The sequence below is a fragment of the Harmonia axyridis genome, chromosome 1 (assembly GCF_914767665.1).
Source record: "Harmonia axyridis chromosome 1, icHarAxyr1.1, whole genome shotgun sequence".
NCBI lineage: Eukaryota > Metazoa > Arthropoda > Insecta > Coleoptera > Coccinellidae > Harmonia > Harmonia axyridis.
The window spans coordinates 59,559,974-59,575,000 of NC_059501.1; the positions used below are offsets into that span (position 1 = coordinate 59,559,974).

The 15,027-nt window shown below is 33.3% G+C and overlaps 1 protein-coding gene and 1 long non-coding RNA gene across 2 annotated transcripts in view; both read right to left on the bottom strand.

The window, feature by feature from the left end:
* Positions 1 to 1,564, bottom strand: part of LOC123671126 (PHAF1 protein CG7083) — a 61,238-nt gene extending 59,674 nt beyond the window's left edge. Inside the window, exon 1 of the mRNA XM_045604816.1 lies at positions 1,442 to 1,564. The gene's annotated coding sequence lies outside the window, so the exon portion shown is untranslated. The remainder of the gene's footprint in view (positions 1 to 1,441) is intronic.
* Positions 1,565 to 12,946: 11,382 nt separating this feature from the next.
* On the bottom strand, positions 12,947 to 14,022 carry LOC123688728. The gene is made up of 2 exons (XR_006750093.1): positions 13,841 to 14,022; positions 12,947 to 13,477 (listed from the first exon to the last, which is right to left on the bottom strand). It is a non-coding gene; the product is annotated as an uncharacterized LOC123688728 (long non-coding RNA).
* Positions 14,023 to 15,027: the final 1,005 nt, after the last annotated feature.

Genomic DNA, 15,027 nt, shown 5'->3' on the forward strand with positions numbered 1-15,027 from the left:
GAAACATGACCTCAAAAAGCATATTATAGATTCTGCCCATTTGAATAAAAAAGAACATAAATGTCACTTATGTGATTATGCAGCCAGCCGGAAACATGTCCTCAAAAGGCATATAGATTCTGTCCATTTGAATAAAAAAGAAGATAAATGTCACTTATGTGCTTATGCAGCCAACCGGAAACATGTCCTCAAAAGGCATATAGATTCTGTCCATTTGAATAAAAAAGAACATAAATGTCACTTATGTGCTTATGCAGCCAAACATAAGTTTCACCTCAAAATGCATATAGATTCTGTCCATTTGAATAAAAAAGAACATAAATGTCACTTATGTGATTATTCAGCCACCTGGAAAGTTTATCTCAAATTTCATATGGATTCTGTCCATTTGAATAAAAAAGAACATAAATAACACCTATGTGATTATGCAGCTAGCCAGAAAGTTTATTTCAAAATCCATGTGGATTCTGTGCATTTAAATGAAAGTGAACATAAATGTCACTTATGAGATTATGCAGCCAAGCATAAGTTTCACCTCAAAAGGCATATAGATTCTGTCCATTTGAATGAGAAAGAATATAAATGTCACTTATGTGAGTTTGCAGCTAATCAGAAACATGACCTCAAAAAGCATATAAATTCTGTCCATTTGAATTAAAAAGAACATAAATGTGACTTACATGAGTATGCAGCCAATCAGAAAAATAACCTCAAAAAGCATATAGAATCAGGAAATGACCTCGAAAAGCATATAGATTCTGTCTATTTGAACATGAAAGAATTACTTATGTGATTATGCAGCCAACTGGAAAGTTTACTTCAAAATTAATATGGATTCTGTCCATTTGAATGAAAAAGAATATAAATGTCACTGTAAGTATGTTTAGAGCTTGTAAGAAACTCTTAAAAGACATATAAGTTGCATCAGTAAGATGATAAAGTGAGGTAGGAAAACAACAAACCCGTAAAATTGACAAATAGAGGTACAGTAAACATTCCAGTGACGTAGTTAATTGTTTCTTAGTAAGGATTAATATTACAAAATCGATATTTAACTTGAATATAGAATATAAGTGAATTATTATATTTCAAAATGAAAACTATCAATGGAGCGGAGACCATAGCCGAAATGTCTACAACAAAGAGGGTATTGCGAACAACTGAAATGAAGATCCTAAGAACAATAACGAGATACAAACTGGCGGACAGACAGAAAAATTATATTATAAGGGAGAAGTAGACCAGAGGAAGCAGGCGGTATGTCTTCTCAAGAAGAAAATGAAAACAAGCTAGTTTCATAATTTTTTTAAGAAATAATTTCCATTTTATGAGTTATTTTAGTAGATTTCTTATGTAAACAATATACAGTAAATAAACTCTCGTAAAATACAATGTTTTTAATTAATTAGTAATAAATAAATATGGAATTGCATACCCTTACCTCATTTCTCACTCAGTTTCAATAGAATGAAGAATTTCCCAAGATGAATATTAACCTGCGATCAGATTCTTCTATAGACCTATAACAACATGGACTGGCCCTCATGTGGCTTCTACTTGCATCGCTTTGCAGACTATCAAAGAAAGAGAGGTGTTGGGAAGGATGGAGTCATTGAATTAATGGCAACACATGCGAATATACTATGAGAAAAACGCGTTTTTAATTTTTTTGAAGAAATACTGAGTTTTTTGCATGACTTGATTGTTGAAATGGCTATGGGAATAAGGCGTTTTTAATGAGAAATATTGAGGTATTCAGATGAAAATAGTATTGAAATAGCTTAATATGACTGGGAATAATGCACATTTAATTTTTTTTAAAGAAAAATATTGAGATATTCGGATCAGAATTGTATTGAAACAGCTAAACGATTCACATTTAGGAACTGTATGTTACAGATTTTCATGATATCTGAAATTTCTTCCAGAAGAAGGTGAATTTCATTGAGTGTTATCTAAAAGAAAATATTTTTTAATTTCTATTTCTGAGTTTTTATGATTGATATTATATCAATAATATTATAGATAATTGAATTTACATTCGATTTAATGTAGCTACAAGTTTAACTGGATTTTAGGGAATTCAAAATTTGTAATAAATAAAAATACAAAAGAAAATGTATGATATTTTTAAAATTTTATATATGTTGTCTTCAGAAGAAGTAGCCCAAATATTTTGAGAAATAGACTGAGGAAATAGTAAGTGCTATTAGGATACCAGTGTTGCTAATCGGTGGATTTTTATCCGACTTGCGGGGTTTTTGAGCCTAGCGGATTTTTTTCGATTTACTTATTGATGCAATAGATGTCGGGCCGGTTTGAAAGATATGGATTTCTTCAAATATAATAATAATAATAAAGGTCTTTATTCAATTAAATTAGTGATAAATAATAACAAAACTCTTACATCAATAGAAATAATTGAAAGGGCGAGATCCAGCACACTGCATTGAGCGTACTGTTCAATCTAACCCTCTGATTCATTGACAAAAAAAAATAGAAAAAAAACTCATCGTAACGTAACAACTAAGCTCATACCAAACCCTAAAAAATATCTTAACCACCCAAAACATGACCTAACTTGAAATAAAATCATATTACAATTGTATGAAAAATCAAAATATATGCACACCCATAAGTACAAATATACAGAGTGGGCCATTGAAAACGAAACAGCGGCTCTGTAAGTCGGCAGAACCGAGTTATATAAAAACGCTCGGACATGTCAACAACCCGAAATACATTCCATCCCTCGGAGCTGTGACCGCCACCCCTAAATTTTTAAATGGCACCATATGGCAAGTGATACCTCATTTCAAAGGTAGTTTCCTTCTTAATATCAAAAATAAATTAATTTTATCGATTCGTTTTCGAGATATAGGAACTTGAAGTTGGGAAATAACTTTTTATTCACTCAATCAATAAAAATAAGATCTAACATTGCAACTGTTTAAAGATAATTATCATTGTCAATGAAATGAATGTTCAAACTGTCTACCACCCATTTCCATACAATAGTACAAGTTCTGTTCAAAATGAGACCTCACATTTCGTAGCATTTCCGGCGTTATTCGACGGCATTCTTCAATAATTCTACGTCGTAAATTTTCCAAAGATTCTGGTTCGGTTGCATAGATTTTGTTTTTCAAGTGACCCCACAGGAAAAAGTCGAGTGGGGTTAAATCTGGAGATCTGGCTGGCCATTCTATAGCGCCTTTTCTTCCAATCCAACTCCCAGGAAACATTCTATCTAAAACAGGCTGTGCATAATGTGGAGGTGCCCCGTCTTGTTGAAATTTCAAGTGGTCTTCATGGTAACGATCGTCATTTTCAATGATGTCTACTAATTGTGGATAAACAAATTGATTCAATAATTCCAAATAAGTTTCTCCTGTCAGGTTACCGTCGAGAAATACTGGTCCAATCAAACGGTCCCCAAAAATACCGGCCCAGATATTGAGTTTTTGGGAAGTTTGAGTATGGACTTCGTGGAAAACATGTGTATTAGCATCTGACCAATAACGACAATTATGACGATTCACAGTCGAATTCAAAAAGAATGTAGACTCATTAGAAAAGCAGATTTTGAAAAGGAAATTCTCATCAGCATCTATTTTCGTAGTCATAATTTCACAAAATTCCTGTCGCCTATCGAAATCATCTTCATTCAATTGGTGTACCAAATGTATTTTGTAGGGGTAGAATTTATGATGTTTCAGGACTCAGCGGATACTGGTTCTACTGATATTGGTAACACTAGCCAATTTCCTTGTGCTCAATGTTGGGTCTGCATGAACTTGTCCTAAAAGTGCAACTTCAACAGGTTCATTTCTCACCGGAAATTCACGTTCTGGGTCTCGTTTCTTGTTGGCTACCGACCCAGTTTGACGAAATTGTTGCACTAATTCTAAAACGTATTTTCTAGCAACAAGTTTATCTGGATGCGTTTCATTGAACAAATTAGCTGTACGGTTACCGCATTCTTAAAAAAAATTGTTATTATTTCAACTCCTTCCGCGATCGTATACACCATTATTGAGGAAAGAATTCAGCAGCTTTAATCAAGTAATTCACTCCAATGTCGTTTAATCAACGATCTGTTTGACACTGACGTCCACACTTGCGATTTGGCGAAAAAAATTATATCATACATGTTTTTGTTGTACGTGCATTTGAGTCTGTGGGTTGTGGTCCTTATACGGTGACTATCAAGTAGTTCACTGCCAAGGAATTTAGGGAAATAAAAGAACGGGATAAAAAAATACGTATTCGATTTATTTCAACCCACTAAAAGAGTTTGAAGAAGATGAGTATTTGTCTAGATTCTTAGGGTCGCTGGACGCTTGGGTCGTTGTGGCTCGGTCGCAGGTAGTTTTTCGCCGGTCAGGAACAGATGTGATATTCTTCAATCTTCTCGTTGTCGGTGCAAGTGTGGAACATCTGTGGAAGTCGTAGTTTCTTGTAGAATGTTCTGAACTCTGTTGAATTATTCTCCCTGAAATGCCGAGTTTTATGGGCATTCAGGCTGTTTTCTATTTGCCATTCACAACGCAATCGATAGATTCCCTACAAGTCGAATTCGAGAAAACGTCTTCTTATCGATTCTCACTAAACCTTAACATTTTTTCGATCAAATAATCGAGGATGAAATAAAAATTTGAAACGGACTTGCATGCTATTTGTTGGTAAACAGTTAGATCATTTAATTCCTTGACAATGATAATTATCTTTAAATAGTTGCAATGTTAGATCTCATTTTTATTGATTGAGTGAATAAAAAGTTATTTCCCAACTTCAAGTTCCTATATCTCGAAAACGAATCGATAGAATTAATTTATTTTTGTTGTTTGATATTGAGAAGGAAACTACCTTTCAAATGAGGTATCACTTGCCATATGGTGCCATTTAAAAATTTAGGGGTGGCGGTCACAGCTCCGAGGGATGGAATGTATTTCGGGTGAATTACATCGCGAACGATGTCCCCCTCGAAAATGTTGTTGACGTGTCCGAGCGTTTTTATATAACTCGGTTCTGCCGACTTACAGAGCCGCTGTTTCGTTTTCAATGGCCCTCTCTGTATATCCACATAAATATCAATCAGATAGAATAGCCATCTGCTCATTCTTAAGCTCGCTGAATATTAAAGCCCGTAGACATTTTATATTACTAACTCCTCTGATGTCCACAGATAAACTATTTATACAAAGCGTGACATAATATGAAAAATATCTACGAAATAATTGTGTTGTAAATCCAGGCGGTGTAAGGGTACCTTTAAAACGTATGTTCAAATTATGGACATCAGAACGATATGTTATTTTATTATATAGGTACGGAGGAGTTCGGTTGATTAATAATTTCATGAACAATAATGAAGCATGAAGAGATCTTCTTTCCATGTTGAGCCAATCGACAACGCGTAAGGTATGACTTATTCTCTCAAATTTTCTGATCCCGAAGATCAGGCGCAGACAAGAGTTCTGTAGTCTCTGTATCCGTTGCTCATCAGAAAAGTTCAGACAGGATCGTAAACACAATCGGAATAATTAAGGTGAGACAGAACTACCGATTCACATAGCAATACTTTGACTTTTTGGGATAATGCTTTTCTGTTTCTATAAAGAACCCTCAACATGCCATAGGCCTTTTGTAAACAGGCAGATACATGGTCTGTGAAACGCAAGTCAACATCTATCCAAACTCCCAAATTTTTAACTTTGTCACACATCCTAACAACATCAGACCCGACTTTAATGGCATTACCGTCTTCTAAAAATTTTATTCTGTCACCTCTCCGACCGAATAACATGGCAACAGTCTTATTTTTATTTAACTGCAAACAATGCTTAGTGGATATATCATAGATAATATTCAAGTCTAAATTCAATGCGGCTATAGCCTGAGCAGACTCATTCGAAAAGAAAGAGATATACAGCTGACTATCATCTGCATAATTGTGCATCGAACAAGATAAAATGAACTTTACAAACTGAGAAATATACATAATAAAAAAATAGGCCCTAAAATTGACCCTTGCGGTACTCCCCGCCATATTCCAAGAAAAGATGACATCCTACCATCATAAAAAACCGCCTGAAACCGTTCAGTAAGATAAGAAGAGAGAAGAAGAATAGAATCTTGACTAAAGCCAAGATGTACTAATATGGCCTCAAACAGTTTGTGGTTGAGACAGTCAAATGCTTTTGAATAATCCAAAAGTGTGAGCAAAGTAAGTTTACCCTGATCCGTTGCCCTAATAATATCATCAGTGATATGTAACAGAGCCGTAGTGCAGCTGTGATTTTTCCGGAATCCTGATTGTGTTGGCGGAATAATTTTATTAGAATTCAAATGGGACCAAATTTGTTTACATATAATTTTTTCTAAGATTTTTGACAAGGTAGGTAAAATACTTATAGGTCGCAAATTGTTCAAGTCTTTAGGATTAGGTACTTTTGGTACAGATATAACAACGGCTTTTTTCCATTGCTTTGGAAAAACAGAATGTAGAAGGCAAAAATTTATAATATGGGGAAGAATGTGGGGAACACATAATTGGAGGGTCAATATATTTATTCCATCATGACCAATTGATCTACTCTTAATAGACTTTATAGATTCCAAAACTTCAACCTCATCAACAGTACAGAATTTGAAATTACTAGTAACAATGCAGTTATTTTGGTTGGCATAAAAAGACAAAAGATCATTATCAGGGGACTGGTCGGGCACTGAATTCAAGAAATGTTCATTCACACGATCAACATTACCAAATGTTAAGTTAAGATCCGTATTCTTATGATTAATTATACCCACTCCCTAGAAGTCTTAAAAATTGAACCAGGCTTTCGAGATGGCAAATTAAATATGCAATGTACAAGATCATGATCGCTAATCTGAGGAACTGGCAAAACAGCACATTTTTGCACGGAATCGGGAGCAGATGTGAGTATATAATCAATTAGTATAGTGGAGTTCATTGTGGTCCTTGTAGCCTCCTCTACCAATTGAACAAGGCCAAAACTTTCTAAAACCCCCATTAACAATTTTATTTCAACCTTCGTTTTATCTAAAAAATTAATATTGAAATCCCCTAAGCAAAGTACGTAATCTGTAGACATCATCTCTGAGATTAATGATTCAAATCTATCCATGAGAAGTTTATAATCATATGATGGAGGCCTGTATATAGTACAGACGACTACTCTCAAACTTCCAAATTCTAAAATCAACACAATCTGCTCAATCTCAACATTAAATTTCAATAGCTTAAAATGTATATTATTTTTTAAATAAATTCCGACTCCTCCGCCCCGACTACCTCTATCAGAACGAATAAACTTAAAGCCATCAATAGCAAGAAGTGCACTAGGAGTTCGATCACTTAGCCATGTTTCACTCAGGCAGAAAACATCTAAGTCATTAGTTATGATAATATCTCTAATATCATCAAAATGTGAAATTAGAGAGCGTACATTGAGATGGGCAACATTCAGCAAAGCTTTCTTCTTCTGATCCATAATTTATACTGATGAACACATCTATAAATTGAGTCAACTAACTTTATTGACAGCAAAGAAACAATAAAAAAAATTAAGTTTTTATGTGAAAAATATAAAAAAGTGATATATGCCAAATCAACAGAGAGTGGGCTAAAGCAGTTATAGTAATAGTAAATGTGTCAATATTTGAGTGAAAACAAAATTAAATAGCGAAGTAAAAAGAGCAGAATCACCACAAAAAAGCAGGAAAGAAAAATTAAGACATCAGAGCTGCTCCGCATCACAAATAATAATATTTATATCAGAAACTTACATTCCACTTAAATCGTTCTCAGACATAATTTTTCTCACTTCATCATTATATAAAATGAAAATGTTACCTCTAGAAGTCCAACAAGGTGATGAACCATATTTAGCACGTACTTTCTTAAACAGATCAAGTTTACTTGGAAGAAGTCTTTCACTAACCACAACACCAGAGCCCTTTAGATTGCGTTTTTTGTTAAAAACAATATCACGTTTCCATCTATGAATAAAATGAATTGTGACAGGTGGGGAATTCCCTCGGTTTTTACTTCTTCCTCCTGCTCGATAACAAACATGCAGGTCATCTGCTGTCAACTGATAGGCGGAGTTTTTGAGGATTTTATTGTTTACAATCCCAATCACCTCATCATATAAATTTTCCTTTTCTTCTTCCTTGATACCGTGGAGAATTAATTGACTCTTATATTTCTCTTGCCTTTCATGCTCCATTTGAGAATTTATCGCCTCAATGTGTTTTTTAAGGGTGTTCAAATTGTCTTTCATAGTATTTTCGAATCCATTTATTTTATTCATCACCTGAGCTATACAATCAGAAGCAGGAACAGAAGAGTCTCTGCTAGAATTCTTCAGCATAGTAGTGACTTCATGTCTCAGCACCCTCAGTTCAGATTGAAGTGCTTCCTCCATCTTGTTAACACGAGAATTGAGCTCATCAATATCACCCTTTGGAGTTTTCGTTCCTTTAGCAGGTATTTGAAATTTACTAATTATTATCTTAGAGAAAAAAAAGAAAACGAATTTCAGTATGTTGGAAATTGGAATTTCTTTTCATTGAATTCAAAAATCAGGGAGTCAGCTCGACCACCCTGTATACAGATAAGTTGAATTTTCGTTCATTATGTTGTATCTGTGAATTATTATCTCGCATCAAGCGCGACAGAAAAACCGGTTTAATGGAAGGGAGCGGGAGTTGAAATCACAGTGAAAATTCAATACGCAGCTCGCCGTTACACAAATCAGGCATTTTCACGCATCTCAACGAAAAAGGTTATAAACAATCGAGAATAGTTATTTATAATACAAGTGCAGAAGGCATTGATATTCTTCCACGAGTTCAAAATTCAAAAACGAGCCACGAAGTGGCGAGTTTTGGAATGAACGAGTGGTAGAATGAGCCTTCTGTACGAGTATTATACATTATTTTCTCTAATTCATTGCATTTTCATTGAAATTAATGAAATATTTCCATAAATATCATTTAGTGATTTTTGCATTGAAAAATGTTGGTTGGCAGAACTGATTTCTTTAAGGCAAATTTTTGAATTGACAGATGAAGCCGTGGCGGAAAGTTCGGAGTACCAACATAGAATAATAAAATATAACCATGAAAACTGTGCGTTTCTGATATATTCTCGCACGATTTTGTTCTACAAGATGTGGAAGAATGAACGGAATAACCACAGAATCAGAGAAAATACTTATCACAATTGGTATCAACAAGGTTTCAGAAATAATTTGATGGTTTCAAATAAATGTTTTAGTGGATGGACATTTCTCCTTATTTCCAACCAAACAACTCTAGAAAAATACAATTTACTTTACACAGTATTTATTCTGACAAAATTATAACGTTAAAATTATCGTGAATGCGGAGCTACCCCGGATGAGCTACATACACATCGACAGATGAACAATGAATGAATGAATATGGTTTCCATAAGTTACTCAGAGACCCTAAGCTCTGAGGCATATTGCTTTCACAGGCTAATACCACAGACTAACCAGACAATTCACTCCGCCGTTTTTAGCAGGGGGGTGAAACCGCTAGTGCTAGCATTGGCAACAGATGTGACGTCACATACACTCAGAATACACGGTATACATCATGCATACATATCACGATGTAAAAATTTTATTCTCATAATAAGCCAATCAGCGTTCGAGTTTTTCAATATGATTTTATAACCAACAATAAATTGTGTTTGTATTTGTAAATCTTGTATGGTGGCAATGAACAGATAAAGTAGTTTTTATTGTCACTTATTTATTACAAGTTCTGTTTTAGGTTTCAGGTAAGGTAAGGTCAGGTAATCCATGAGAAAATAAATTTAGAACAAAATAAGACCGGGTTTTTCCTCATATTGTATTTCAATGCTCTAATATATCTGAGATCCTTACTTTGTGATTATAATAATCCTTCAGAATCAACTATATTAAAGTTAAATTCTGTTCCTCGGCATTTACTGAAGTATCAAATTTATAATCATCAGCCCTATGATTGTAGAACTTCCCCAAATGTTTCTTGTATGGAAAATATTAATGATTCTAACAATAACCATCTACGTGATCCAGAATTATCATATCAAATTAAAATGAATTACCTACTAATTGATCGCTATTTATAATCTTTTTTTCTTCATATCCACCTACAACCTCCAAAAGAGCTGAAAATGAAGTACCAAAGAAGACCTGTGATAATTAAAGTGAATTACGAAATGAGCACTGTAATGCAGGAAGATAGATTAAACCAACTGAAGATTTTTATCTTTCATGTATGTGTAGAAATTTGAATATAGCTTCAGAAATGTATCAATTCAATTGTTCATCAGATATAATTTTATAAAGTAGATATAAATAGGAATTTTTTTTCAGTCAGGTATAGTGTAAATCTCCCAATATAATGTATATTATGTATTAATTTTTATAAATAATTATTATTTTAAGCAAATATGTAAATTTCCTTTGATAAATAAAACTTTTCAATGATATTTTTCTGTTTTAATTCGAAATTATAACAACATAACCTAAAATAAATACTAACAATATTCCAACAATTTCAATGAATTGTCATACCTTCATATTCAAATTTTCCCGCCATATAACACTTAGTGATGGCGGACAAAATTGTTGCCTTGATTTAACACGGCGTTAGCACTTCTTATATATTTAGTATTCTGTGGTTTTTAGGCACGGCGTTTCGTTGACCTTGAATTTCACTATGAACTACTGTAGTAAAAAATGACAAAGATAACCGAACTTCCCACTCTTTCTAAAAGGTTCAAAACGCATGTGATTTGTCAGATTATCCCATTCAAATTTTTGAATTCACCCGACTGCTTATATTCAACTCCTATTCTCTTTGAATATTGAATACCAAGCTAAATTTTGCTTGGTTGCTTGGTATTTCTGAGATTCAAAAAATCTTTTTCGTCTTACTGATGAATGACTCCTCTGTTTACGGCAGACTATGATTGCAAGGAGAGCTCGAGCATCGATCCTACATTGAGAGAAATATTTGAATGTAGTATTATTTGCGATTAATATTTTAAATCAAGCAAGAACAAAATAAAATTCATTTTCTTAGAACCGTCATTTTCAATAACATAACCTAAGCGAACCCAAAATCCACGATTCAAATTGAACTATCGCTGCGATTAGTCGAAAGAATCAATCTAGCTCCCTGATTGGTCACCCCGATTCACCCCGAACTCATTCATAAATACGAGTAGAGCGAATTCGAGGTCAACGAAACGCCGGTGACGATTTCCTTCGCAAATGCATCGAGTGAAACCACAGACTAGTAATCTGTAGCACAGACTAACAGACAATTCACTCTGCCGTTTTTATGCACGGCGTTTCGTTGACCTTGAGTTTCACTATGAACTACTGTAGTAAAAAATGACAAAAAGCGCGTTCGGTTATTACCTCGGACCGCTCGGACTTGTCGCAACCGTTCGTTTATTACATCCAGATTGAGGGGAATACACATCTGGAGCGTTCGGCAAATATATCTGAGCAATCGGATGTCGATCTTTTTCGTCGGACGTTTTCGAGCTAGCAAAGGGATTTTATCCACAGAGTTTACCTTTGTCTATGGATTATTGGATTTTATCTGTCTTTGATGTTTGTTTATTTATAAAAATTAACATTTCGTCGTAGTTTGTATTGAAAAATTTCAATACCTAACTTGTTATAATTCTATAATTGGATTTTAAATAAAATTATGGGTATGGAATGCAGATAACAAATGAATAGGCAGTGTGTATATTTTTGGAATGAGATATCTGGTGGTGACTTTGGACAATATCATTAGTAAGACTTTGGGGACATAATTTTTTCGTGTTATTGTATAAAGCGTTGTGCATGTTCAGTTTATTCAGAAGAGCGATGGACATTCAAGCTAGGGATATGAAGAAAAAGGCCAAGCTTTTAAAAAAGCTGACTATGTTTACAATATATGAAGTGGACTGGTTTCATTACTTCTAAATAAATGAGACAGACTTCAGTGAATTTTCCACCTTATTATATCGAAATTATGTAATGGATGAAGCAGAAGAAATTAACTCGTTCAAGGGTATCGACTGGGACATCAGTGTCCCAGAAGTATTTATAAATGTCCTGTTCAGCAATAAATATACCCAGCATGGAATCAATTGGGAATATAAAGCCAGATCAGTGTATTCAAGGTACTATATCTATATTTGTGTCAGCTAATAGTTTATTATCATACGAAAGTTTCAGAGAAAAAAATACCATATTCAGGAAAAGGACTTGAAGTTTGTCAGTTGGACCCGAGGCTTGTTGCTTTTCTGAATGGTGTTATTTTCAAGAAAGGGGAGTCAGTGAAATTATTGGAAATCAAATGTCTATTCATTGGTAAGTTTCTAGTAAGTTAAAGAGATTATTTTTATAATTGTTTATAATTTCAGGTCGAATTATTTCTGCTGAAAATACTGAGCACCATTGCCAATATTTGAGAAGAGGAAACGCCAGCTAATTTGAAAGAATAAATAAACATTATGCTGGAGTCTGATTAAGTATGGCAATTATGAATTTGAAAAATTGCGACTCTATAGTGTTCTCATCTGGTGATAAGACATCCAAAACTGATAGTGAGCCATTTGATGAAGAATTCACAAAAAAATAATTCTTAAAACTTCAAATGATTTATTTTAAAAATATGCTTTACACATTGTGTAGCATGAAAGTTTAAATTTTTCAATTAGAAAGATATTTTTCCAAGGCTTAATTATGCTGTAATAAGACCATCCAGAATAAGAAAAGTTCCGAATCATACATGTCTGAAGGTATACATGTTATAACTTCCAGACTATTGAAAAATTTGAGTCCAGTTGTTATTAGTAAGAGAGTAAAGGATTTACTATTGGATCATAAAATTTACAGGTTGAGTGATTTATTTAGGAATCATTTTTGTAAATATTATTTGATAATTTGTAACTACAAACATATTCATGTTTTCATTACAATGACTTTCAATACTACTCATTTATAGTTTAAGATTTTTTGATTGACAAGCCATGTAAACTTTTGATGGCGTATGTTTTTATGAATTTCTTGTGTGCAAATAAATTATTATTATTATCAAATACTGCATTGATTTTACATATCATTTATTTATCCTATGGCAGTATAAGTTATCCCATCATACATTCCCTTGGCACCATAGTCCATTAAATTACTGATGAAAATAAAAAGATATCATCTTCCAAATCACTTGGATCAATTTGACATGAAAATTCCTTTTTTCCTTCTTAAACTTCCATTGAAACATTTTTGTCTTCGTAAAACGAATGGAGATTTTAGAAGTGATTCCTCCTTGGAAATATACTTTCTACTAGATCAGACCATTTTTCTTTTTATATCTTTTCATTTTTGTAGAGGAATTAGGTATCCGTTTTTTTATACTTCTGAAATAAGTAGAATGAAATTAGATAAACGTACATAATTTAAACTAATAATAAAACGAATTTATTCAGGAATTTGGTCCAAATTCCTGAATAATTCATATTCATATTTTATGGAATACTTCAGGTTTCCATTTCTCTCAAAATATGATCAGCACTACAATAAGTTTTAGATGAGAGATATTTGCTATCATTTCTAAAATATTCTTATCAAACTCTTCTCACACTAATAATCCATATCACCATATCTTTCCTTCTTTCTCGAGCTACTTTTTCTTATTGTAATATGAATTGTGGCAACCAACTACATAGCAATGAATTTGTGAATTTCTTGCAGTAAATAATTGATAATATTAAAGTCCATACCTTCAGAATTTTTCCCTATTTTTCAATATTGAAAACAACATCAACTCAAAACTTCTTAGTATAGTTAAAAAAAGCATAAATTTCTAACGCCTCTTCAGCAGGCAAGACAGTAAAAGTGTATATTATGAATATTGATTATGTTTTACTAATGATTTCATTTCATTTAGCCACAAAGGGCGCCACATGCGAATATCAAAGAACTGACATAACAGCTGAAGCTCAGGAAGCTCTGTACCGTTCGTTTATTACAGATAAATCTGTAAAATCCGACATATCTGTGGTCACGTGGATAAAATATCAGTCCGCTCTCGGATGCTATTGCCGAACGCGCTTAAGGATAACCGAACTTCCCACTCTTTCTAAAAGATTCAAAACGCATGTGATTTGTCAGATTATCCCATTCCAATTTTTGAATTCACCTGACTGCTTATATTCAACTCCTATTCTCTTTGAATATTGAATACCAAGCAAAATTTATCAAAGTATTCAAAATACCTGTTTTTTTAAAAACATTAAATATATTTCTTTGAATTAAAACAACAAAGGAAGTAAATATTTTATTATTTATAATATATTTGGAATTAGTGAATATGGAAGCCGGTCAAGGTAAAATATGTACGAAGTGTTCTGTTAAAAATTGTAGTAGTGCAAGATATCAAGGGATTTCTACGAATTCCATAAGATTCTTCAGATTTCCTAATCCAGTTTATAAGGATCGAGTGATGCAATGGAAATTGGCTTGTAGTGATGACATAATAATGAACAAAGATGCTGTTATATTCAAATAACAGAATCTGCAGTATCCACTTTGATGCCAACCTAGTGACAAATCACCATTTATCGAAAAATACAATTCCAACATTGAATCTGTTCCAAAAACCAAGTGGAATAGATGTTCAAACCCAAACAGAAGATATACGGAACCGAAGGAAAACGAGTTGCACATATAGAAACTCAAACAACTAAAGAATTATCTCACCAAACACCAAGAAAAAGAAAGTTGAGGCATCTAATTGAGGTAATATAGTTGAATTTGGAGAATATATAGCCAAAAAAAACCTTATTTTTCAGTCAAAGGAAAATGAAATTAAAGACATTCAACCTCGAACAGTCTATTCAGGAAATAGACCCCTGCAAGACACAACTATCTAAAGACAAATTCAAAAAGGCTGGTGATATTCATCTGC